Raw genomic sequence first — 27,960 nt, forward strand, 5'->3', positions numbered from 1 at the left:
TTCCGCTTGGTCATTTTGGATAGTCCCTGGCGTGGTGAGGACCTGCAGGGCACTTCCCCTGTGCTGTGGTGTATAACTGGAGTTGGTGGGCGAAGCCGCAGTCAGACCTGATGTCTGCCCCCAGCCCACCGCTGGGGCCACAGTCAGACTGGTGCGTGCCTTCTCTTCCCCTCTCCTAGGGGCGGGATTCACTGTGGGGTGGGGTGGCCTGTCTGGGCTACTTGCACACTGCCAGGCTTGTGATGCTGGGGATCTGGCGTCTTAGCTGGGGTGGGTAGGCAAGGTGCACAGGGGCAGGAGGGGCAGGCTTAGCTTGCTTCTCCTTAGGTGATCCACTTCAGGAGGGGCCCTGTGGCAGCAGGAGGGAGTCAGATCCGCTGCCAGAGGTTTGGCTCCGCAGAAGCGCAGAGTTGGGTGTTTGCGCGGAGCGAGCAAGTTCCCTGGCAGGAACTGGTTCTCTTTGGGATTTTGGCTGGGGGATGGCTGGGGGAGATGGCGCTGGCGAGCGCCTTTGTTCCCCACCAAACTGAGCTCTGTTGTCAGGGGGCTCAGCAGCTCTCCTTCCCTTTGTCCTCCAGCCTTCCCGCTTTCTGAGCAGAGCTGTTAACTTATGACCTGCTAGCCGCTAAGTCGCGCTTGCTGTCGGAACACAGTCCGTCAGGCCCCTCCGCTTTTTGCAAGCCAGACTTGGGGGCTCTGCTTGGCCGGCGAGCCACCCCTCCGCCCCGGCTCCCTCCCGCCAGTCCGTGGAGCGCGCACCGCCTCGCCGCCCTTCCTACCCTCTTCCTTGGGCCTCTCGTCTGTGCTTGGCTCCGGCGACTCCGTTCTGCTAATCCTCTGGCGGTTTTCTGGGTTATTTAGGCAGGTGTAGGTGGAATCTAAGTGATCAGCAGGACGTGCGGTGAGCCCAGCATCCTCCTACGCCGCCATCTTCCCTCTCTCCCCCCTTATCATTTTCAACTTAATGTTTATGGAAAAGAATTGAAAGGGGGGGATAAAATTCTCTTCCTTCTTTAATTTTTTACCTAGCTAACAAATACTTGTTGAGATTAGCACTGGTCAACAGAGCAGGCATGATTCTCATCATCTGAAGTTCATAGTTTAATGAAAAGATAGATGTTAAAGCGGTAAATGAATATACAAATACAAATGAATCATTTGTATGAATGAATGAATATACAAATGAATATACAAATACAAAGTGCAATAAATGCCATGAGGGAAATGATGCAGAGGAAATAACAAGAAGGGAATATAGGTTAGATTAGGAGGTCAACAAAGCCCCTCTGAGGAGCTGATATCTAATGTGAGATCTGAAGGACGAGTAGGAGTTGGCTTGGTGAGGAGTAGAGGGAGGAAGCACTCTGGGCTGAGAAAATGGCACATGCTAAGGCCCTGGGGCAGCAGAGGTCCTTGGCAGGTTAGAAGAACTGAAAGAAGGGGAGTATGGCTGGGGTTTTGGCAGTGAGGAAAAGATGGTTTAGACATGCTGCTAAGTGCAACGGGGTGCCACAAGGAGCTTTACGAATGGGTGTGATGGTAATTATTTGTGTTTTGTACCTTCAAAGCTTCAAAGTACAAAAACCTAAAATTGCCTTTCCCTCTGAAGGTATGTAAAATGGATGACATAGAAAATGTGTCATAGGCAAGCATCAGAATACTGCAAACGTTTGCAACAGGAGAAGGGGGATTATCAGTTTTAAAAACCAGCCAGCTTGTGGTGTGCCAGTACCTGATAGTTTTGAATAAGCCGAGGTCACCAATTTTATTATTATTTTTAATTTTTAATTTTTTAATGTTTATTCATTTTTGAGAGAGACAGACATGAGCTGGGGAGGGTCAGAGAGAGAGGAAGACACAGAATCCGAAGCAGGCTCCAGGCTCTGAGCGGTCAGCACAGAGCCCGACGCGGGGCTTGAACTCATGTGAGGTCATGACCTGAGCCAAAGTCGGACGCTTAATCAGCTGAGCCACCCAGGCGCCCCTCGAGGTCACTAATTTTAAATGAAATGGAGTGGAAATAAGAATACGATCATTTATTCACGAGCCTTACTGGTTTTCAAAAAACAAGAGCATCTTAGTTGAAATAGGGGAAAACGTGCGTAACAAGCAAAGACGGTCCTGACTGTACTTGGCTGCCCTCTTTGTTGGGTTGAGTGTGAGAACAATGTGTACGTGGGAACAAACTTCAGCATATGCGGTTACTAATTTGGTACCACACCTATAGGTTTTGCTGGACGCTTCTCTAGAACACAGTCTCCAAAACAGTATGAGAGCTGAAAGGCACAGAGGACATAGCACGGGAACTCTTTCAATTGTCGCCATCTCTGCCAGCACTGGGGCTCTGACTTGATGGGACTCAGAAAAATGGCATTTCCCATTGCCTGTCAGGGGCCTGCTTTCACAGACTCTTAGCCACAGGACAAGTTTCAAGCATCCAGAAGAGATCCCGAAGCATCTAAGCTAAAGTTTGCTTTTTCACAGAAACAAATCTAGGCTCATGAGGGGATAAGCGTGGAAGGGGTACTGAGTCACAGCTGACTTCTGGTTCTTAGCATATGCCTTCATTCGTGCGTTCACCCTTATGCAGCAAACATTGAATATTTTATATGTGCCAAGCACTGCGATAGGTCCTGGGGATAAATGGTGACCTGATCCTGTCTTCAAGGAACTTTCTGTTTAGTCTCAATGTGACTATGGGTGCCATATGACCTTGAACCATTTTCCCTGGCTATGTCTGTCCTGTTACACAAAGTGTGCCATTTTATGTGTTCGGCATGTTGTAGGCATTGAGTAACTATGTTTGAGAATGTGTAAGGCCTTTAAAAATTAATTTTTGTGACGAAAGTAATGTATGCTTTTTACAACAATTCAAGTGGCTTGGGGTTCAGTTTATGAAATAAACCTATTCCTTTCCCTACTCTTTCCCCCAAGTCTTAGTCCCTAGAGCATTAGCATGAACAGTTTGGAGGTATCCTTCCTATTTTCCATGCAACAAAACAGAGTTGGGAACACATACTTATAGAAGTTTAAATACTTCCTTTTAAATAAATTAAGTCCTACCACACTTGTTATTCTGTAGCTTGCTTTTTCCTCTTCATATATTGTGCATACTTTTATATATCGATACATACACACCTATCACATATGCTTTTATTAGCTGCTTAGCAGTTACTTTTGGAATATAGTTCATCAGTCCCCTTTGATGAAGATTTAGGTTTGTTGCCATTTTTTTTTTTTGCTATTATATGCAATGTTGCAATGAACATCTTTGTACATCCTGCAAGTGAATCCATATACTACTTTCCAGAAATGGAATCGCTTAATAAGTGAGTATGCATTTTATGATTTTTTCTATATATTGTCAGAGTACATTGCCACAAGGAATATTTGAGTCCCTGTTTCCTCAATCCTTGACAACCCTAGCCACGTTATAGATTTATATCTCAGTAATACACTTATACTTGGTGCCTCTAACTTTATGTGACCACTCTATCAGTGGTCAGTCTGTGCTTTTGCCCTTCCTGGACTGAGGGCCTCTGGGCTACTGGTCATTTTTTTCAGACAGCAATAGGGAGTCATAAAATACAAACAGCAAGCTTAAATCCAGAAGAGAATGAAAATTATTTGCAAAGGCAAAACTTAAAATACCTAATTAACTTTAAAAAGCGATCAAGGAGGTTTTTGTGGAGTTTGTCCAATTTTGACTTTATTGACTGATTCCTTACAACTGAGGAAACGAGACTCTACCACTCAGCCCTCCTTTTACCATTTGTTGCAGTTATACTGTTAGTTTTACATTTTCAAAGTTTTAACATTTGCAGTTTTGAATTGTAAACATAATCCTCCCAGTTCATTCAGTCAACTGAATGCACTTGATTGCACTAGGTACTGTTCCTTTAAACATTTTTTTAATGATTATTTATTTTTGAGAGAGAGGGAGAGACAGAGCGCAAGTGGGGGAGGGCAGAGAGAGAGGGAGGCACAGAATCTGAAGCAGGCTCCAGGCTCTGAGCTGTCAGCACAGAGCCTGATGCGGGGCTTGAACTCACAGAGTGTGAGATCATGACCTGAGCCCAAGTCGGACGCTTAACCGACTGAACCACCCAGGCACCCCACAGCAGGTGCTGTTCTAAGCGTTGAGAATATAGCAGTGAACAAAACTGAGAAAGATCCTCCCCTCACAGAGCTTCTATTTCATGAAAGAGACACAATGTGTATATACGTTAATTTCAAGACTAAAAATAAAACATATTAAGAGTCTAGAGGGTGATGAGGGAAGGTTATTTTTTTTTATTTAAAAAAATTTTTTTTAACGTTTATTTTGTTTTTGAGACAGAGAGAGACAGAGCATGAATGGGGGAGGGTCAGAGAGAGAGGGAGACACAGAATCTGAAGCAGGCTCCAGGCTCTGAGCTGTCAGCACAGAGCCCGACGCGGGGCTCGAACTCACGGACTGCGAGATCATGACCTGAGCCGAAGTCGGCCTCTCAACCAACCAAGCCACCCAGGCGCCCCGAGGGAAGGTTATTTTTGATAGAGTAGTTAGGAGACAGGTTTCTGAGCGGGAGAGTTTGAACAGAGACTTGAACAAAGTGAGGAGATGAGTCATGCAGAAGGAAGAGCAGTTGCAAAGGTCCTGAGGCAGCACCATGTTTTGTGGGCTCAGTGTTAGACTGCGATCTGGATAAAGTCAAGATCCCCACCAGCCCCTTCCTCATAGGCATCCTCTTTCCTGAGCATTTTGTGTTGACTTAGTGTTTAATAGTAAGGTGCTGTTTTCAAACAGGGCCCAAGGGTGTTATATTCTGAATGCCTTTCTGTTGCTTCTATGAACAAACAAATTGGATGTTTGTAAAATTATAGATTCATGTATTTTCCTCCCTCATAATTCTATAAGGCATTGTTCCATTGTGTTCTGGCATGGACTGTTGCTCTGGAAAAGTGTGAGGCTAGCCTGATTATTTCCTCTTTGTACCTGGCTTACCTCCTCTCTCCCCTCCCACTCTGGCAATTTTTTTTTTTTTTTTTGCATTGGTGCTGATAGAATTATATTTGAACATGAAACTTTAATAACTTTGCTGTGATATTTCTTACTGCAAGTCACTGTGTCAGTTTCTCCTGGAAAATATGTACATCCCTTGGATCTGAAGACTTATATTTTCCTTTATTTTTTGTAAAGACATTTTCTTCATGGCTTTCAATTAAACAGCCTCCTTGTCCTCTTTATCTACTATAGGTGCATCTATTAGTTAGTACCCTCCGTAACTATCTTCAATTGCTTACATTTTTTCCTGTAAGTTTTCATTACAGTTTAAAGTCTATCCTCTAGGCAACTGACTTTTGTTTTTAGCAGTATTTGTTTAGTTCTTACTTATTTTATGTAGATTTCATTTCTGTAATGGTTTTATTGTCATCTTCTATTTGTTTTCTGACTCCTCCAGCTCATTTGGCACATTTTTATTTCACTTTATTTTTTTAAGTTTTTTTATTAAAAAAATTTTTAATGTGTATTTATTTTTGAGAGAGAGAGAGAGAGAGAGAGAGACAGAGCGTGAGCTGAGAAGGGGCAGAGAGAGAGGGAGACACAGAATCTGAAGAAGGGTCCAGGCTCTGAGCTGTCAGCACAGAGCCTGATGTGGGGCTTGAACCCACAGACCCTGAGATCATGACCTGAGCTGACATCCAGTGCTTAACCAACTGAGCCACTCAGGCGCCACTCATTTTGCACATTTTTTCTTTTTTTTTAATTTATTTTTATTTTTATTTATTTTTATTTTTATTTTTTATTTTTTAAAATTTACATCCAAATTAGTTAGCATATAGTGAAACAATTTCAGGAGTAGATTCCTTAATGCCCCTTACCCATTTAGGCCATCCCCCCTCCCACAACCCCTCCAGCCCCCCTCAGTTTGTTCTCCATATTTATGAGTCTCATTTTGCACATTTTTTAAAAGAGTTGTTTTTCTTTAATTTCTTTGAGTGCATGGAAGATTGATCTGAAAATTTTATTTATTTCTTGTGTTATTTTTCTGAATACGCTTACCTGCCTTTTGCTTGTAAATCTTTCCTCTCTTTTTAAAAAATAATAATCAAACATAAAGGGTCTATGCATGTTGACAGCATTTATTACTCATTTCTGAATGGAGGTAATTTATCCAAACCTTCTATTTGCCCAAGAATAAGTGGGAGACAGTGTTTGGGGAAGACAGTGACTTTAGATGAGATATTTTGTCCCATAAATGTTTCTTAAAACTGTACCGTGTCTTTTGCTCTAGAAGTGCCTTGTAGTATGTAAGCAGGTCACTGAGATAGATCATACACTGTGTGTGTGTGTGTGTGTGTGTGTGTGTGTGTGTGTGTGCACGTGTGTATGTTGAAGTGGGGGGAGCAGACGGATATTTGGTGCTTATTTGTCACTATGTGGTTGACTCTGTTGAGCATCTGCGAACAGAGGGGAAAGATCAAGTCATCTACAAAGGTAATTGTTAACTTTCCTTCTTGTTTCACTACATCTCTTACCTCCAGACTATGGCTAGACTGTGGTAGACTATGACAACCCTCTATGTGTCCAGACTAGTCCTCTATATTGTTTTTAATTTTTCAAAAAGTTTATTTTGAGAGACAGAGTGAGCAGGAGAGGGGCAGAGAGAGAGAGGGAGAGAGAGAATCCCAATCTCTTATCAGCACAGAGCCGGACTTGGGGCTCGAACCCATGAACTGTGAGATCATGACCTGAGCTGAAATCAAGAGTTGGACGCTCAGTTGATTGAGCCACCCAGGCGCCCCTCTATATTAAGTTTTTAAATGTCAGACTTTCACTGATAATAGTTCACACAGTAGTACCTCCATCAGTGACACTTCCTTTTTGCACTGTCTGATACGGACCCAGCCCCTCCACACAGCTGTTTCCCATGTCTCTTGTGACTTGGTGGTACCACTCGTCACCATTCCAATGTTGGGCCTCTGTGGGTTCTCTCTTTACTTAGCAATTTTTGAATGCCAATTGACATCTCTTGAGGTATAGATTCACCTTTTTGCGCTGTCCACTGCTGTAATAAAATTTTTACTCTTTTTGGCAGATAATTCTTATAGTCTGTGGTTTGGGAATCTTAATTCTGCTACTTTCATAGTCAATAAATTCTCCCCCCTCCCCGGTTTTTCATTCTTTTCGTTCATTTTTGGCAGGTTTCAGGGAGATATAGAGAAAACCTGCCTTTACCATGTCTCCGAGTGAAAGAATCGGTGAATCTTACATTCCCATGAAAATACGAGGAACTAGCAAATGTCATTGTTCCTGGAAAATTTATTATTATAGATCTTTTTTTTCCCCAATCGATTGTTAGCAACGTATATGGCAGAATAAGTTTGCAAATGATGTTATAAATACTTCAGAGCAGAAGAATTTTGGAGGAGGTGTGCATAGTGGGTATTCTCTGTCTCACCCTTCAAATCCATTCTGTACCTTCCTCCCCTGCTTAACGTCCTTTGAGGCTGACCTGTGTGGACTACAGCAGTGAGGCTTTCTCGCCCTTTGGGTTGGGTCAGTGCAAAGCACCAGCAAAAGAGCCCAGGGCAGAAGAAGAGTGACATCAGTGGACTTACTCTGTGGTCTCCCTTCCTACAGGGCAGGGAGTTGGCATTGTCTGCTTTCCTCATCTGAAGGCCACAGCTCCTGCCTGCAGCCCACACCTACACTCTACTTCTAGTTCCCTCCTGGTTCTGGTGACCTCTCCCTCCCCTTGCCCCTTCAGGAGTAGGTGAGGCTATGACTGGTCTCCCCACTTGGTTAGCCCCTGGTGTTTCGCCATCCCTGTTGGTTTCCCATAACTCTTCCCATGCCTTTGTAAAGCAGTCCCTTTATTAAGCTCCTCTAATTCTCCAGTGTAAGCATGCCATCTACTTCCAGCTGGGATCCCAACTCACAGAGTTTGCAAAGGATAGAAGTGTTTGAAGTTTAAGAAAAAATACACTTCAGGTTTCCAGGATGGAACTTGGCAACTTTGTGTCTGTTTACACATTCTGGTCATTGAAGCTCAAGGCTCCAAAATTAGAAGAAGCTGTTTGATAATTGTTATGAGTTTATTCAAGAAGGAGAATCTCCATTGCCACAGGCTACCGAAGTGTCAGTCTGCTTCCCATTGAAAATATCATTTTTCTTGTAACTTAGAATAAAAATTGCCCAAATTTGACTCCTCAGAGGGAGCACCAATCTCAGTGATGAGGTGGCTCGATTAGAATTTTATTTAAGGAAATGAAATTTTATTTCTTCTCCTAATAGGAAGGAACTTTACTAGCAAAAATTCTGTTTTTGTGAATAGAACTTCATTGTATTTGACCTACTGTTTAAATATAAGTGGTGATTTAACTTATCAATAGCATCTAAAAGAATCCTTCCTAAATTGCTGTCAAATCAATAAACTCTATCCCATCTTGTTTAATCTTCTTCACAGATAGCACAAAAGCATAAAATATGGTCTAATCAAAAGGTGTGTTACAAGTTCTGAATAGATGGGCTTTAAAGATATTTTACTCCATTTTATATAGTATTTTATACCTAGTGAGTTATTTAGACTGCTTGTCCTACTTTAAGTGCTTCCATATCTCTGTCAGTTATGTTCATTTATTCATTCACTTCACTCATAATTATTAAGTACCCACTATGTGCACTGGTACACTGTTCTAGGTACCTGTGATACAAAAAGGAATACGACAGTCCCTGCCTTCATGGAGTCCATAATCTAATGAGGAACAAACATAATTGGCCAAGTTATTATATAATAAAGTGTGCTAAGTGTTATACTGGCGGAAGTTTTGACGGGATACTGTCTGAAGCACATAGCAAGTGACAGGAGCCTAAATGAATCTAAGAGCTCAGGCATTCTATATGAGGTCAAAATTCAAGCCTAATTCTTAGCCCCTGAAATTAATTTAGCACATAATCACTTTGTTTTTAATGTCTGGACTAGTCATCTTACAACTTTTTAAAAAATGTTTTATTTATTTTTTGAGAGAGAGAGAGAGAGAGAGCACAAGCAGGGGAGGGGCACAGAGAGATGGGTACAGAGGATCTGAAACAGGCTCTGTGCTGATCGGCTGACAACAGTGCACCTGATGTGGGGCTTGAGCTCATGAACTGAACCATGAGATCTTGATTTTGACTGGAACAGAAGTCAAGACGCTCAACCGACCGAGCCACCCAGGCGCCCCCATCTTAACAACTTCTTAAGTCACTTTCTAAAACACTTGCCAAGCCAACTCCAATGTTAAAACTAGTTTGAATAATTGACAGTCATGTTTTTGTTTGCAATGATGAACCTATGGCTAATGCTACCTCCACGACCATGCATGTTACCATCAGTATCGTGGTGATTGGCTGCCCCCTTGAGGAATCAGAGACTCAGTTTTCCAGATGACTTTGCAAAGTGGGATCACTAATAAGGTCAGACAAAACAAAGGAAAAAAGCAAACAGAACAAACAAACACAAACACTTAAGATTTACAGGTCACTGCTAGGCTTTTTTTAGACACAGTATTTGATTTGTTTTAGCCATCTTTGTTGAAATACTATCAAAGCCCTCTAACTTTTGAAAGGCATTAAGATCTGCCAGACTGTACAGATTAGCCATTTAGAGAAACAGTAAAGCTGATCTAGAAACAATCAGGAGTTCTCCATCCTTCCAATGCTTTCCTTAACTTCTTATCTTCCAAGAGGGAAGTGCCCAGCATTTAAAGTTAATGACACCAGCAACAAGGTCTCATTTCCTCAGAGATTCACGCTGTGAAGTGCATAGCTATCACCTGGAAATAGTGTTAAAACGCAGATCCTGATTCTGTAAATGTGGGGTGGGATTGGAGAGTCTGTGTTCCCAGCAAGCTTCTCAGGAGAAGATGCTGCTGCTGGTGGTCTACAGACCCGACTTTGAGTAACAGCTTCACAGTGCAAAGACACAGTGTAGGGCTGAACATAATGCCAGAAGTGAGGGCCTCATTCTTTTACACGTCCTCCTTCAAAACAGAACTGGAGCTCAGCAAACTGTGTGTGAAACAGGCCAATCTACAGAGCAAAACCAGACTTTTCATTTTAGTTGGCATAACTTGGCAGTTCCATGTGAATAGATAAAATCTTTATATTTTTGGAAAATCAGAACAGGATCAGAGGTTGTCAAAAAGTGTTTATAAGGCAGATAAATGTAGTCTTATCTTTTAAAATATGAATTTGAAAATTTTTGTGGTCATACATAATTTAAAATCCAAAAATATTTTTCTTTAGCCAGTTCCTTAATATTTAAAAAAATAGCTAGTGAATCTAATTATCTGTGGTCTCAAGAGTCTGCAAATCAGTAATATCTTGATATAAATGTCAAGGAATGATTCTATAAATCTGATACTCATGTGAGTTTGAACATGATATGTTAGGACCAAATAGCTTGTAGTATTACATTTTTTTCTTTGTCTGTTTGTTTGTTTCTCTTTCTTTCCCTTTCTTTCTTTTCCTTCCTTCCTTCCTTCCTTCCTTCCTTCCTTCCTTCCTTCCTCCTCCTTTCTCTCTTCCTTCCTTCCTTCTTCCTTCTTTTCTTTTCTTTTCTTTTCTTTTCTTTTCTTTTCTTTTCTTTTCTCTTTTCCTTTCTCTCCTCTCCTCTCCTCTCCTCTCCTCTCCTCTCCTCTTTTCTTTCAGTAGGCTCCACACTAGGCATGGAGTCCAATGTGGGGCTTGAACTCACAACCCTGAGATCAACACCTGAGCTGAAATCAAGAGTTGGATGCTTAACTGACTGATCCACCCAGGTGCCCCAGTATTATGTTGTGTGAATGAGATTGACAAACTTAAGCATCTTTACTCTTGGAAGCCAGGGAAGAGTGACCTACTTCATAAAGGATAATTCAAACATATTATTAAGTTGTGTTTTCATTTATGTGAGGTGTAAAATAGCTCCCAAACTCCTTGTTATGGGAACTAAGTATTATAAAGACAATACATATTTGAGAACTAAACTGTACAGAACAAGGTTCTGTTGTGGATTCTTGGTTGCTTAATAAAATGATGGCTCTTTAAATTTAGTTACATTTTCAGGAATTAAAGCGCAGTTCTTGAGGGCTCTCAGTATGTCTGTCCCCCCCCCCCCCGCCCCCCAGCCTGTGTCAGCCACACAATGTACCTTCCTGTTAGTTCCACTCTCCAGGTCTTGCAATTAGAAACATTTCATTATATCATGGTGGTGTGCATATGACTTTAGTGCAAGAAGAGTAGGAGTGTCATGTCCTGGAGAAACAAATATGAGGAGTGTGTGTGTGTGTGTGTGTGTGTGTGTGTGTGTGTGTGTGTGTGTGAGTTTGTGTATGAAACTCTACTTTTCAAGACCTCCTTCTAAAATGCCACTCTTCTTATATATCTGTGTCTTATTTTGGCACTTTCAGCTTTCCTCCCCTTCATCCTTACCTTGGGAATTTTAAAAGGATTCCTAAGACCAAAATCCCTAGGTTGATAGAAAAGCTTTGGCCCTGGTCACCCACTCCCCAAATTTGCCTGCATCAGGAGATTGGTCATTCTTGGGGTGTAGGCTGGCATCTTGCACTCTATAGCCACAGAAACCAGGGCTGACTGCTGGTGCAGACCCTAGGCTCTGATGGTAGTGGAGGAGTGGGGAGGGTGGGGGAAGAAGGGTGGGAGAGGGCGGGAAGGGACTTAGGCAGCTGTGAACACAAACCTAGGGGGCAAAAGCTGGTGAAATCTGCATGGGATCCTTGGTGGCCATCAGTTTCTTCAGTAGAGAAAGCTGCTGGGTTTGTCTGCAGAGCGGGTCGCTGGGAATGTGATCATCCCACGGCAAGGCTGATATTGGTAGCTCCTGTTTTTTCCCCTTGTTCCTAGCTGTCTCTATACCTCTCGGCTTTGCCTGTTTCTAGATGAGGTGAAACCCAAGCGGATCCTGCATGTAGTGTCCCGAAAGGCTGGGGAAGTTAGTTGTTCAGTTTGCTCTTTGTCAGCGAAGGGCACTCTTTCTAGCTGGAGAGTTCCCTCTTGGCAATGAGCAGTGCCATCCTGGGGGACAGGATGCTCCAGGTAAAATGAAGCTGTTCTTCCTTCCCTGTTTGTGTGGTTATTTTTGTTTTACTATGTTACTGAGGTTTCTTAAGTAGACTTCTGATCTCTCTCAGAGCTATTTTTGTTCATGGATAGCTGTCTCCAGCTTTGGTTTTCTTTTTCAGCATCATCATCATGGATAGCTGTCTAATAATTGATGATCTTTGTTGGGGGACAGAGGCTGGGGTCTCCTATACCGCCACCTTTGCAACATCACCCTGGAAGCTAATAGGGACTGTGTTCCACATCCAGTATGCATGCCCGTCTGTCATCATGTCTAACCACATCCTTACATGTTTACTTTCTAGGTGGTACTAAGATGCAGGTTCCATGTGTGCACTGACAGCTGGGAGCCTATCTTGATACTCTCAAAGCTTTAGTCACTGCTGTTTTGATTCATAGAACAAGAGATATGTAGGGTGGAAAAACACAAACCAGAGATCAGAGGTAATATTATGGCTTAAGTCTGCCTAGTACTGGAGTGGAGGCTTAGGCTTGCAGCTGATGAAGGAAACTCACCTACATGTGGGTGATGAGCTTATAAATAGGTCTACATTTGGGGAGGGTAAAAGATTTGGTCTTTCCACCATTAAGACAATTACAGGATTTTAATAGATGATCTTTATCAAACTCAGAATGTTCCTTTCTTCTCCTGGTGTGCTGACAGTGTTTTTGTTTTGTTTTTTATTTTTTTATTTTTTATTTTTTTATTTTTTTTCAATATATGAAGTTTATTGTCAAATTGGTTTCCATACAACATCCAGTGCTCATCCCAAAAGGTGCCCTCCTCAATACCCATCACCCACCCTCCCCTCCCTTCCACCCCCCATCAACCTTGTTTTGTTTTTTAAATGAACAGCTGTTACATTTGTCAGATACTTTTTTCCTAGGTCTAATGAGTAATCATGTGGATTCCCTTTGCTAATATTTTGTGGAGGATTTTGCATCTATGTTCATGAAATGTATTGCCTGTAATTTTCTTTCTTGTGGTGCCCTTGTCAGGTTTTGGTATCAGTGTTATGCTGACATCATAAAACTAGTAGGGAAGAGTGTTTTCTTCCCATATTTTCTGGATGAGTACAGATAGAAGTAGTATTATTTCTTCCTTAAATATTTGGTAGAACTTACCAGTGAAACTTACTAGGCTGATTTTTTCTTCATTGGAAGGTGTTTGATTACAGATTCCATTTCTTTAATGGATATAAGAACACAGATTTAAAATTTTGTGTGTGTGTGTTATTTTCAGTAAGTTGTACTTCCAAGGAATTTGTTCATATCAACTAAGTTGTTATATACGTTGATACGTTGATAAAATCTTTCATAGTATTCTCTTATTATCTTTTTAATATGCCCAGGAATCTATAGTGATGTCCCTGATATCATTCCTGATATTTGTTATTCCTGTTTTCTCTCCTTTTTCTTCATGAGTTTTAATAGAGATGTGGCAATTTTGCTCATCTTTTCAAAATATCAACTTTTGGTTTAATGCATTCTCTATAGTTTACTTTCCATTTCATTGATTTCCATTCCTTTCCTTTTTTATTTCTTGTATTCTATGGACTTGGCGTTTATTTTGTTATTTTTCTAGCATCTTCAAAGGAAAACTTAGGTGATTAAAAAGATCTCCTTTTCTAATATGAATATTTCAAGTTATAAACTTCCATCTAAGTACTTTAGCTGCTTGTAACATATTTTGATTTGTTGTATTTTCTTTAAACATTTTTTTTTATTTTAAGGAATCTCTATGCCTGATGTGGGGCTTAAGTTCATGACCCCCCAGATCAAGAGTTGTATGCTCCACTGACTGAGCCAGCCAGGTGCCTGTTGCATTTTCATTAACATTTGGTTTGAAATTATTTTCTTATTTCTCTATAATTTCTTTTTTGACTCACAAGCTAACATCTAGTATCATTTTCCTTCAGCTTGTAGAAATTCTTTCCACTTGTTTTTATGTAACATGTTTATGATGGGGACAAATTATCCTGGTTTTTATCTGAGACATTCTTCAGTTTTGAAGAATATTTTTCCTGAATATAGAATTCTAGGCTGACAGGTTTTTTTTTTCTTTTAGTACTTTAAAGACGTCATTCTGGGGGCGCCTGGGTGGCGCAGTCGGTTAAGCGTCCGACTTCAGCCAGGTCACGATCTCGCGGTCCGTGGGTTCGAGCCCCGCGTCGGGCTCTGGGCTGATGGCTCGGAGCCTGGAGCCTGTTTCTGATTCTGTGTCTCCCTCTCTCTCTGCCCCTCCCCCGTTCATGCTCTGTCTCTCTCTGTCCCAAAAATAAATAAACGTTGAAAAAAAAATTAAAAAAAAATTAATTTAAATACATTTTTTATTGTAAAATAGTTTTAGATTTATAGAAATGTTGCAAAGACAGTTCAGAGTTCATATACGCTCCTTACCTTGTTTCTTATGTTGTTTACATGTTACATTACTAGTGTTCATTTGTCACAACTAAGAAACCAACACTGGTATATTATCTAAACCCCACACATGATAAAGATTTCAGTAGTTGTTCCCTGATGTCCTTTTTTCTGTGCCAGGATCTCACCTAGAATACCACAGTACAGTCATGCTTCCTTAGCTTCCCCTGATCTGTCACAGTTTCTTGGACTTTTTAAAATTAACTTGACAGTTTTGAGGAGTGCTGGTCAATTTTATAGAGTTTCCCTCAATTTGGGTTTGTCTGATGCCTTTCTCATAGTAGAGCAGGGTTATGGTTATTTGGAGGGAGACCACAAAGATGGGGTGCCAGTCTCATCACATCATTACAGGGGTGCACATATTCAACATGACTTATCACTGATGCTGTTAACCTTGATCACCTGACCAAGGTCGTGTTTGCCAAGTTTCTTCTTTGTAACGTTACTTTTCCCCCTTTTTCAGGGATGAGGAGTTAAACTTCACCTCCTTGAGAGGGGACTATCAGGGTAATTTATTTGGAATTACTCTGTATGGACACTTATTTTTTCTCAACCATTTATTTATTTAGTAATTCATATATATATGTATATGTATCCACAGGGATTCATGGGCATTTATTTTATACTTAGGTTATTATTTTCCAGTACTACATTATTTATTTTGTTCAAAAGTTTATATGCATAGTCCTACAGGGTTTTTGGATCTCAACATATAAACATTTTTCACCCCATTCTTTATCCTCTCCTTGTGGGATCCCAATTATTCATATATTAGAGTACTTGATATTGTCCCATAGGTCACTGAGGCATACTCATTTCTTTCTAAATCTTTTTATTTTTATCATGCTTTTATTTTAATTTCTCTTGACCCATCTTTACAGTCAATGGTTTTTTGCTTCTGCATTGTGGAGTCTGCTGTTAATCTCATCCAATATTTTTTTTATTTCAGATATTTTAGTGTTCAGTTCCAGGATTTCTTTTTGATTCTTTCTTAGCTCTATGAATTTTCTTATCTTTTCACCTGTTATATCCATATTTTCCTGTAGGTTTTTTGGACATACCACAGTTATTTTAAAGTCTTTATGTGCTAATTCCAATATCTGAGTCTTCTGTGGGTCTGTTTCAGTGAACTGTTTTTCTCTTCTGACTATGGGTCACATTTTTCGTCTTCATCTGTCTAGGAATTTTAAATTATATAATGTGCATTAAAGATAATATATTGTAGAGATTCTGGATTCAGTTATACTCTTATAAATAATGTTTTACTACCAGGTAATTAAATTACTGGTGTACTCCCTTAACTTCGTGGGGTCTTGTTTTCTTTATTTTTTATTTTTATTTTTATTTATTTTTTTTTGTTTCTTTTTATTGAGTGAGAGAGAGAGAGAGAGAGAGAGAGAGAGGGACAGAGCAGGGGAGAGGCAGAGAGAAGGAGAGAGAGAATCCCAAGCAGGCTCTGCCCTATCAGCACAGAGCCCAGTGTGGGGCTCGATTTGACGAACCATGAGATCATGACCTGAACAGAAATTAAAAGTGAGATGCTCAACTGACTGAGCCACCCAGGTGCCTCTGATTTTATGTTTTAATAGAGAGTCTTAGTCCAGTGTTCTCTTTAGGCTTAGGGTGCCCTTATTTCTAACATGTGGCCCTCCTGGGGTTTTAGTAGGAAGTTTAAGGTATTTAACAAATTTCTTTATATAGACAATTGGTGAGAACATATTTCAGTAGATTGAGGGGATATCTTATGGGAAAATCTTTCCATATAGACAACCTCCTTCTCCCTGTAGGCTTTGGGCCTGACTTGCTTCTTTGTTTTAATCATATATTTTAAAGAATTACTTATGAAAATATGTATAAAGGAAAAATTTCCTGAATTCCTAGAGGAATCCCTGCATCTTAAAAATCAACTATATTTTACCCAAAAAAGAAGAATTAACAGTTTAAATTTAATGGATGAATGTAAGCCCAAAGTGCTTTTAAGTCCTTTATATTTTATTTGTAATCTTTCTAAACATCTCAGGCTTATTGTATGTAAAAGACACCAAGAGAAAAAAAAAGACACCCAGATACTTCAACTTTCTTTTGAAAAATGTGTGTCTATCTTTGTAATGGTCATCATCAAATTAATTACCAATTTTGGTGACTATGTATTGGTAGGCTCAAGGCTCATCTAATTATCTAATCATGGCAAAAGCTTGAAATAAGTGAAGAGTTCCCATACTTTGCTTGGCCATTATTGACTTATGTGTTTGCCATTGTTTTTTAATCTCTCCTTTTTACTACATATCTCATCATTTTGTTAGCTGAATTCCATCTATAATTAGAGTCATGGAGTTGTTTACTGTTAACATCTCAGTCATCCCAAGGATAGTTCAACTTTCACATTCCAATCATTGTTCTAATTCTACAATATAAGAACAAAGGTTTTCACACCTCTTTGATGGGAATATTTTGCCATCACTTTGCTTAGTCAGTGCTTCTTCCTTTTCAGTCTTATCTGGATACAAGTTGATAGTTTGCATGCCTCTTCTCCAGTTGTACTTTTCCATTCTTACCTGTGTCTTGTCTCCCTAAGGTGATGTTCTTCATGTTTACCATGCTTATAGAAATTTTTGGAATGATGATGAAGGACTCCCACATCAAGTCAGCTTGTAAGGCAGTTTGCCATGCAAAATTTCTTACTAAAATATCCAGAAGATACTAAAAAGACAAAAAAAATGTTCAATCCTCCAAATTGAGGCAAATGATCTAGTGTCATGCTCTGGAAGGAATTTCCACTAATTATAGAGTCAACGGAATTGGGAAGAGGACAGAAGTCAGTGTCCTATCCATGCTTTGCCTCAGGTAAGGGAGTAGCCTCACATCCCCAAAAGAAGGTTGAGAGAGCCCACCCACCACCATCTTGGGTGATCAACTGTACTAGTCAGAAAATCAGGCAGCTTTACCTCTATTTATTTCAAGACATATGTTCTGTGAACAGTGTGCCAAGAAAACAAAGAAGGAGGGGTACCTGGGGGCTCAGTCAGTTAAGCACTGGGCTCTTGCTTTTGGCTCAGGTCATGCTCTCACAGTTGTGAGATTAGGCTCTGTGCTGGGTGTAGAGTATGCTTAAGATTCTCTCTCTCTCTCTCTCTCTCATTCTGTCCTTCCGCTTTTCCTCTGCTTGTGTGCTCTCTCTAAAAATAAATAAATAAACTAGGGGTGCCTGGGTGGCGCAGTCGGTTAAGCGTCCGACTTCAGCCAGGTCACGATCTCGCGGTCCGTGAGTTCGAGCCCCACGTCAGGCTCTGGGCTGATGGCTCAGAGCCTGGAGCCTGTTTCCGATTCTGTGTCTCCCTCTCTCTCTGCCCCTCCCCCGTTCATGCTCTGTCTCTCTCTGTCCCAAAAATAAATAAACGTTGAAAAAAAAATTAAAAAATAAATAAATAAATAAATAAATAAATAAATAAACTTAAAAAAAAAAGAAAACAGAGGAGGTAACTGAGAGAAATTATTGTTTGTCCACTGTAATTTTGGAATGTAGCTAATGAGAAAACTACTTCAGGATGAGGAAATGATAATTGGATGGATGTCCGTATCTTCATTAAGGTAAGAAATACAGGAGGGAAGAACAGATTTAGATGAAAGATGATGAGTTTAGTTGTGTGCATGCTGAGTTTGAGACTCCTGTGGTGTTTTATTGTAGTCATTAAGATTTGAGGCACTTTTAGATTTTATTTATAATCATTAAGACTTTTCAAATAGACTCAAGGGAATAACTGGTAGGAACTTGGCCATGCAATCAGGGTTTAAATCAGAAGTGATATGGATTTGGACAACACATAGTTGAAGTCAGGGATATGGATGAGAGAAGAGACAAGGGCCCTAGATAAATTCTGAAGGGGCACCAACATTTTAAGTATAGGCAAAGGCAAAGGAATGAGCAAAGTTAGGGAGATACAGAAGCAGAGATGGAAAGATGTCAAAGAGAGGGTGGTGTCTCAGAGTCTAAGGGATCAAAGTGCTTCAAGAAAGAGAAAATGGTTCACAATGTCAAGTGCTTCAGTATTATTAAGTAAGTAAGTAAGTAAGTAAGTAAGTAAGTCAGATGAATGTATGTATCAAGTAAAATTAAGTAAGATAAATGCTGAGAAGTGATGCTAGAATTGGGTACCAGTTATCCATTGGTTATCATTGACAAAGATGGTTCACAGGCGTGATGGGGTAGAAGTGAGATTCCCATGTGTTGAGTGAATGACAGGGCAAGTGAGGGCCACAGAAGTTTTATAGAGGGATGCCTGGCTGGCTCAGTCAGAAGAATGTGCTACTCTCAATATCTGGATCATGAGTTCGAGCCCCATGTTGGATGTGGAGATTGCTTGAATAAATAAAACTTTAAAAAAAGTCTTGCAGAAATTTGAATTGGAAAGTAATGACATTGGGCAATAGCTAGAAGGTTATGTAGGATCAAGGGAAGATTCTTTTGTACATAAGAAAGACTTGAATACATTTATATTCTTAAGGAAAGGAAGCAACTGAGATAGGTTTGGGAGAGAATGATGAGCTAGTTCCTAGTGGATGAAGGAACAAGTAAATTTATTGGCCAACCACCTACTCTATGCTTCACAGGACCCAACTTAGAGGTTTCTGGATCCTGTAATTCTTAAGTGAAATTATGTTGCTGCAGAGTTCATAGAGATCTTTGCTACTTTCTGAAGCCCTCTAACTATAGCAAGTAATTATGAACACTAATAACATTAACAGAAAAACCTAGTAGAAAAACTGTTTCATCCTAAAAAGGCTTTGAGATGGCTTATTTTAATAAATATTATTTCCTTATTGTTTGTTATTTTAATAATACAACTGGATAAAAAGAAATGGGTGATAAAATCGAGACAGAAGGTAGATGAATTTTGGGAATACAGAATAAAGCTGGGCAAGATTAGTCCACAGCAAATGTATGTCACATTGCTCTGTTCAGTTGCGAGAGGCGGGCTGCAACTTTGGCTGTATGCTTGTTGGTGCCCAAAATGAAGAGGGAACAGCAATTGGTTACAAGATTCAAAACACCCAAATGAAAGAAACACATATTTTTTAAAGAAGAAAGCAGTGTTTCCTAGCTCTGAGGCTTGAGAGAGATTTCTCTCATGGATGCTGTCTGTTGCCATGATGAATACACAAGAAGATTTCGTAGGGATTTCTTTGCAATGCCAGTGAGTGGAAGTGGAGGACAAAACGACTGTGTGCATCACTTTTATACAATACAGCATTAGCAAGAGGCATTTAATAGGCACTAAACATTTAAAAGATTCTGACTACTTTCTTAGCTCCTGTTCCTTACATTTCAGTAGTTCCTCAAATAACATCTGCCCAGCGTTGCACCCTTAATTTTCATTCCCCTAAAAACCTCTGAAATGAACGGGGCCTACATTTCATTTCAGAGTGGATGAAAACTTATCTGTTTCAGTGACCTTTTCCATTGTTTACTATGCTTTGCACTCAATCTAAGAGAAGCAAAGCACTTGGTACTGGAAGCTGACAACACTGGGTTTCATTTATAATCATTAAGATTTTCAAATAGACGCCATATCTCAGGGCACATACTTATCTAGGAGAGATCATCTATGGGCCTTGCTGGTGTCCAGCAGTGACAAGGTATAGACAGAGGAAATTAAAGTTCTAGGAAGAGGAAATCATTGTTGGCCCAAATGTTATAGTGGCTTTTTGTTCTGGCTAGAGGCAAGCCAAAATTTAATTACTGCTGATGGTTTGGTTTGATAAGTGTAACAGATGCTAAGTCATAGGTGGCTGGGAATCAATACTTTTTTTTTCAATGAGTAATAACATGTTTGCTTTGAAATATTTTATCTAAGTGTAAGATTCAATGTGTACAGCTTTCTGAAGTGAGAGCTCTGAGAAATGCAATATGGCAAAGGCAGATTTGAGTTTCGGGTTTAGAACTGCCCTGGGAACTCTGATTACAGAAGTCCCTCTTCACTTCTGGAGCATCAGTTTAGGAATCTCCATGCACCAAAAAGCTCTCCAAGTGCTGGGTCTGTGTTACTGAAAGAGGGCGTTCTGTGCCTGAAACCACATCAGCTCTCTCTGGTGCTTCTCTCTGTGAGTATTCCAGATTACATATCGCCAAACTGAGTCTGTGAAAGGCTTGCTGTGAAAAGCACTAGCTTAAGTGAAACCACTTTCATTTTCCAGAAAAGTACCAGAGTAGAGGGAGACCGCTGTTCCAGGAAAGAGAAGGGCAAAGTACTACATTAAGAGACTAATAGTATGGGGATGGGAACGGAGTATAGAACAAGAAGCTACATGAAGAGGTTGGGTCAGGTTCCTTAACCAGCCAGATTACCTGCTGTCTTCTGTTTCATGGATATAGACCTTGTCCTTCATCAGGCAGAAGTTAATTACCACTTACCTCTTGGGAAAGGAACCCATGTTCCCTGTCACTGAGTTTGGCTTTTGGAAACTCTGCCTTATTGTATGATCTTTGAAAAGCAATTGAACTTCTGGGCTTCAGGTGCCACTTGGGTATGATCCAAACTAATTATATTTGGACATTTTCATACCCCACTGAGAGATGTGGAGAAACCCCAAAGCACAGAACTCTAAAATTCAAACATTATCTGGCTTAGCCTAGTCTCCAGGTGTGTGAGTTCAGAGGTGAGTGTTCTCCATCACAACTAGACCTATGTTAAAAAAAAAATGTACCCCCCAAAGGGTAAAGAAACTCCTTTGGTTGATTGTTAGAGTGTTTCTTTGGTCTTAGGCAATGAGATGGACTTTGTTGTAAGAATATCGTTACTGGAAGTGGCAATACTATATTATGGATACAATCTTAGTGTCATTAGGTTTGAGAGGATGCTTCATTTACTATCTGTGTGACTTGGTAAAGTCACCTTGGTCATTCTGAATCATTCCTCTGTAAGATGGAATAATAATCCTATCTCTCTAGATTCATGCAAGAAGAGAGTTTTTTTTTTTTCTTCCAATTCTTACATGCTATTGTTATATTTCATGTTTGCTCTCGGAACTAACTAGTTTTCATTGATGACTCACATTTGCCTTATGGTCCACCAAGATTCCCAGGTGCTTCTGGCTACACCTGGTCCTGTGAGTTTCTTTCCTCCTGTCTGGGATGTGTATGGTTTGATTTTCATCCAAACGGAAGATTATGTTTAAACTCCCTTCTCTGTTGGTTTTTTTTTTTTTTTGAGTTTAAACTATTATTTTATTGTCATTAGCAAAGGTAGAGATCACATCGGTAAAATTACTCCCTTCTCTATTAATGAAATCCAGACACACACGCACAGAGGCTCAGACTCATTGTGGATACGTCCACTTTCTCTCCAGGGTGATCCAAGCAGGACAGCCGCGCGGGAGAACACAGACGTGTGCTGTCTCACCTGCTGCCAACACATGGCTAGAAACACTGTCCCACAGCAAGTGGATGGATCAGTGAAACTAAGTCTCAAAGCTCAGCCCTTGCTTTGGACATTGTCTCAGAGGAGGAACTCAGGGAATAGATCATGAGTCCTTAAACTTTCTTGTGTGCTATGGATCTCTTTGGCAGTTTGGTGAAGCCTCTGGATTCCCTAAAAGATCCTATGAAGTATATTGAAATACAGTCATTAAAATATTTTGAAAAACAGGGGCGCCTGGGTGGCTCAGTCGGTTAAGCGTCCTACTTCGGCTCAGGTCATGGTCTCACGGTTCGTGAGTTCAAGCCCACGTCGGGCTCTGTGCTGACAGCTCAGAGCTTGGAGCCTGCTTCACATTCTGTGTCTCCCTCTCTCTCTGCCCCTTCCCTGTTCATGCTCTGTCTCTCTCTGTCTCAAAAATAAATAAACATTAAAAAAAATAAAAAAAATATTTTGAAAAACAAATCTGTGGTATATAAGACACGTACTTTTTATTCATGCATTAGATACTAAGCCTAAGAGCAAATCAAAGAAATAATTTGTTATGATTCAAGTTATGATGAGTGTAATAGTAGTTTCAACATATCTATAACAACTGGAATATAACGTGAAAATACCTGTGATTTCTATTGGTGACAAAGTCACATAAACTGCTAATCCGACTGTGGTTTGTTACCTACATTCATAATTGAAAGAAATACTAAATTTCAGTTAGAGAAATTTAGTGAAAATACATATATAATTTTTTTTCCTGTGCAAGTTTATGGATCCCCTGAGTTCTATCTCAGGTGAAGGACCCTAGGTTTAAACAATAATGAAAACAGAAGAAAAGATAAGTATAAGAAGAATGGAAAGCTTACCTTTTCAGTGTAGTTACATGAATGTTGTTAACATTTCAAACCACTAACAGTAAATGTTGTAGTTTGGTGGTTAGCACTTCTTTTTGTATGCCATCTTCTCCCAACAAATGTTTGTTAAAGAACTAACAAAAACAGTGCATTTGTCAGGGGCGCCTGGGTGGTGCAGTCGGTTAAGCATCCGATTTCAGCCAGGTCACGATCTCGCGGTCCGTGAGTTCGAGCCCCGCGTCAGGCTCTGGGCTGATGGCTCAGAGCCTGGAGCCTGTTTCCGATTCTGTGTCTCCCTCTCTCTCTGCCCCTCCCCCGTTCATGCTCTGTCTCTCTCTGTCCCAAAAATAAATAAAAACGTTGAAAAAAAACAAAAACAGTGCATTTGTCTATCTACTTGTCTTTATATATATAATATAAATATATTTATATATTCATAAATATATAAATAAATATATTATTTAATTAATTATTAATAAATTATTAAAATTAAGAAATAAATTAATTAATAAATAAATTAATTATTAAATAAATATAATATATATTAACATAATATATTATATATATATTAGAGATTTTTAAAAAAATTTTTTTAACGTTTATTTATTTTTTTGGGACAGAGAGAGACAGAGCATGAACGGGGGAGGGGCAGAGAGAGAGGGAGACACAGAATTAGAAACAGGGTCCAGGCTCTGAGCCATCAGCCCAGAGCCCGACGCGGGGCTCGAACTCACGGACCGCGAGATCGTGACCTGGCTGAAGTCGGACGCTTAACCGACTGCGCCACCCAGGCGCCCCTAGAGATTTTTTTTAAGAGAGAGAAAGAGAGTACATGAGCAGGGGAGGGGGGCAGAGTGAGAGAGAGAGAATCTTAATCTTGAGCACGGAGCCCAACATGGGGCTCGATCCCACAACATTGGGATCATGACCTGAGCTGAAATCAAGAGTCAGATGTCAACTGACTGAGACACTCAGGCACCCCTACTTGTCTTTTTTCTCCAGTGGAATATGAACACTTTGAGTTTGTTGAATGGAAAAAAACTGATACGATGTAATATGATATGCTATAATATATGATATGATATAACATAATACAATATGTTATGTCAGATTAAGTAAGAACACCTTTAAAATACTCTGTATGTAGCTTTGTGATATCCCATCAGATAGGAAAGAGATAACTCTTACTAATTTCTGGCAGAATTCGATTCAACATCCCCCATTTATTGCGTGTGTATGACCTGTCAGAAACATAATGTCAGTTAATACAACAAGCTTGCAGGTACACATCACCCACGTTCAGCAGTGTAATTCAAAGATCGTTGAGAGTCCGTGTGTAGTAAACCATGGCGGGCACTGCACTAAGAGTGATGGCAGCATGGGGATGTAGAGATGGTTCCTGCCTACAGAGAGCTTACAGTCCAGAAGAAGGGTGGAAGGATATGTATAAGCCTAATCATGAGGCAAGGTAAACCAAAGCAGACTGAGGGACCACCCTGGCAAGAGGCACTGGGGTAGGATGGGCTTTTTTTTCTGGGAATGGTGGACTTTTCAGAGGAACTGAAGTTTGAGGAGAGAAGGAAAGGAAGCAGCAGAAGTAAAGGCTGGAAAGGTAGGCTGAGATTTAAATTTCAGGGCTGGGTGTGTCGACTGACTGTAGAGTGCAGAAATACCACGGCTGCCCTCAAATTACACGTCAATTCTCTGTCTTATTCCATGCCACTGGACACTTATCATAATGATTTTGTAAGAACCTCTCAGAATGCACAAAGAACCTCGAGGTTTTCAGATTACGTTTGACTAACAGTCCCCTTTTCATCCACAGTAGAAGCATTGCTCAAAGAATTCAGGTGACTCTGGCTTTTTGACAGGAACAGAGCATCTACATGCCATCTGTTACCAACCTAACAATGCTAATCTGAGGCACTGCTCTGCTATCAGACTCTGGTTAAGTGTCGTTGTAGTGGTTCATAGTAGTTTTCCCAAATCAAAAATTTCAGAGGATTAATAACACATAGTAATTTGATCTGATTTTATTTTCTTGGACTAGGCAAGGCAATTAGGGAGCCATCACCCATGCCATGCCTCTGTTTATCCTAATGAGAAGCACCCTGATTTATAATAAAAGCTGGCAGTTTAATGTAGCTCAAAACATAATTTGTAAACTCTAATGACCAGAGTGTTAGCTATCAGAATGCTACAAATGGAACCATTTCTCAGAATATGCGCCGTTTTGATGTTTCTGGATCACGTTGCTTTGCTCACTGCAGGAAAAATATTGCTTTGTACACAGTTCACTAGATAATCAAACGGTTGCATCTTCTACTGAAAATATGTTTCTCATATAATCATCTGTTTAAGTACATCTTTGGCCTTTGAATGTGCAGAATCATGGAATAATTGAATAGAAGAGGTTTAAAATGCTGTAGTCCAATTATCTTATTTTGTAAATACAGACTTCTAGGCCCAGAGAAAGAGGAAAGACTTGCCTAAGATCATTTGACTGCCTAGTAGTAGACCTCGGGTAGGATCCAGCCAATACATTTGCCCCCGCCTTGAGGCTGCTCCCCTGTGTGGGTAGTTTTTAGGGCACTTGATCCTTAATTTGTTTGGCGTGCTTTGTGCTGCATGAGAACAAGTTTTCTCTGCCAGTTTTCTGAGGCCTCTTGACGGAGCACCGTTGTGCATTTTACACTGAATGGATGAATGTTGTCATTGGTGAAGCATCCTCCTTTCTTCTCTGCTTCTTGACTTTATTTATGAACTTTCGTCCTGCAGTAGTTTGAATGATGGCCCTCCAAAATATTCACCCATGTTCTAACCCCCAGAACCTATGTTTGTGACCTTGTTTGGAAAAAAAAAAGTCTTTGCAGATGTAATTAAGTTAAGGATATCAAGATGGAATCATCCTGGACTTAAGGTGGGCCCCAAGTGCAATGTCAGGTGTCCTTCTCAGAGAAGGGCAGAGGGAGATTTGAGCCACAGAGACACAGGGGAGAAAGCCTTCCAATCTCAGGCTACACTGCACCCTGCCATGGGGACAGAGCCCATCCCCAGAGTTGCTAAGCAAACCCATATGCTCCCTATAGACTGGCCCACTTCTAAGAGAAAGAGGCAGCGTTTTGCATGTCACACTCCTGCCACCACGTTCACTACTCAACTGAGTGACTCCCATGGGGAGAGTGAGTAAGAGGTGAAATGAGGCCAGGAGTGTCGTGGAAATAGAGCTTCTTTTACATGGGCACGAGCATCAGGAATGGGGAGCGGCTTTCTGTTTTCTTAACCTGCTAAGTCTGTGCTCAGCCATGGAGTGGCCTTCCCCCTGAGGGAGTGGCATCCATGAGTCCTCACAAGGCCCCCATTCTCATCCTTATGGGACTGCCCTCCCTACCTACCAACCTCTGCTCACCAGCATGTGATTCTGCTTTGGCTTATGTCCAGGATTATATCTTCAACGTAGTTCATAATCTAGAAATATGTACTGTAAAAATATATAGTATTTGGCAAAAGTTCTTGAAAGAAAACAGCTGTAGATAAACTGTATCTTGATTAATTATGAAGTTAGGAGAATAAATCTTTTTCTTTTCCGGAAGCTCGTCTGAAATTCTCTCTCTCGCATATTCCTCCAAAAGCCTATCTGATCTCTGTTCTAAATTTATGTCTCTCAATCTCAAAGAATCCAGTTGACTTTAAAGCTCTTCATAATTTTGAGATGGTCTTCTATTTTCTTACTGCATGATCAGGAAGAATATATCACGTTCACAATTTGTAACAGATACGCAATTAAATTGTTCTCACATATGCATTGAGAGTTTTTTCCCCCACGCCAAATTCAAAGATAAAATTAACAGAGTACATAGAGACTCTGGATACAATGTTCTAAATAATTAAATACAGGGGCGCCTGGGTGGCGCAGTCGGTTAAGCATCCGACTTCATCCAGGTCACGATCTCGCGGTCCGTGGGTTCGAGCCCCGCGTCAGGCTCTGGGCTGATGGCTCAGAGCCTGGAGCCTGTTTCCGATTCTGTGTCTCCCTCTCTCTCTGCCCCTCCCCCGTTCATGCTCTGTCTCTCTCTGTCCCACAAATAAATAAAAACGTTGAAAAAAAATTAAAAAAAAATAATTAAATACATATTTGCTCAGTAACTATAATTTACAAATGTGTAAATTACAAAGATCTTCCTTCTCTTCCTTCCAGTGCACCCAACACACATAGGAACTGGTTACAAAGTTACAATCATGTCCTGTACAATTGTGAGATAAAACAAGGTATTAGTTGCATGTGTTGTATGTTCCCAATAGCAGTTCTGCCTGTCTGTGATAGTTCTCCTGACTTCGGCATGGGTGCACTGGCCACTTCTCAGAATCAAGAATGAATGTGCATGTTTCAAAACAAAAGCTGTAAAAATGGCTTTTAAGTCCCTTCAGGAGGGGCCTGGAAAGTCTTGAAAGTGGAAGGGGGGAATTTAAGGGATAGTGGAAGAATTTGCTATTGGCCTAAAATTGGAGGAGGTTAAAATATGACCACAATATAAAATATACAAATGTTCTCCCAAGCACTCAGATCTCTCAGATGCACGAATGCTGCATTACTTTGAATTTACACACACACACACACACACACACACACACACACACACACACACACGACTTCATATATTTCACAGCTAACTGTAATCTGTCAGACTGAAAGCTGAGATAGTGAGGGAAAATGAGATTGGACAGTGGAGTAGAAATTCCTCCCCATCTTTCCTTGATTTTCTCTCCTCTGAATAATTTATATTTTATGTAAATTTTATATATATAAATAGTTTATGTATTTACTATATAGCTTCATGGATCCTGGGAGATGGAAGTAACCTCACCTACAAAGGATCTAGTCTAATATCCCAACAAAGTTTGGAATTTTCTTCCTATCATTCCAAATTCTGGTCTTCCTCCTTCTACTTGAAGAGGCCTAGGGATGCCTCTGAAAGTAAGAGGGACTCATATTCTTCTTGTATCTGAGTTGACCTTTGTCTCCCTGTAATATCCATCCTTTGATTTTCATTCAGTGTTTTGGAACTAAATAAATTTAGTCCCTTGCCTCCCTCCCATGGCACTCTTTCAGATGTTGGAAGAAACATCTCAGACGCAATCGACCTTTTTTTCTAATTTATATCCAGGTATTGCCCATCTAAAGAAATGACAT

At 40.3% G+C, this 27,960-nt stretch overlaps 1 protein-coding gene and 1 long non-coding RNA gene across 10 annotated transcripts in view; one reads left to right on the forward strand and one right to left on the reverse strand.

The window, feature by feature from the left end:
- The window catches only part of LOC121034815 (uncharacterized), a 42,638-nt gene extending 19,687 nt beyond the window's left edge, over positions 1 to 22,951 (reverse strand). Inside the window, exons 1-2 of one of the 2 annotated variants that reach the window (XR_005792630.1) lie at positions 22,782 to 22,951; positions 17,065 to 17,209 (exon numbers count right to left, since the gene is read on the reverse strand). This is a non-coding gene — a long non-coding RNA (uncharacterized LOC121034815). The remainder of the gene's footprint in view (positions 1 to 17,064; positions 17,210 to 22,781) is intronic. The other variant, XR_005792631.1, reaches the window with a different exon arrangement.
- PALM2AKAP2 (PALM2 and AKAP2 fusion) overlaps positions 1 to 27,960 on the forward strand; it is a 465,690-nt gene that overhangs the window by 20,759 nt on the left and 416,971 nt on the right. The window lies entirely within an intron of this gene.

Source organism: Herpailurus yagouaroundi, unplaced genomic scaffold, assembly GCF_014898765.1.
Source record: "Herpailurus yagouaroundi ecotype Mexico unplaced genomic scaffold, PumYag 160, whole genome shotgun sequence".
NCBI classification, from domain to species: Eukaryota; Metazoa; Chordata; class Mammalia; order Carnivora; family Felidae; genus Herpailurus; species Herpailurus yagouaroundi.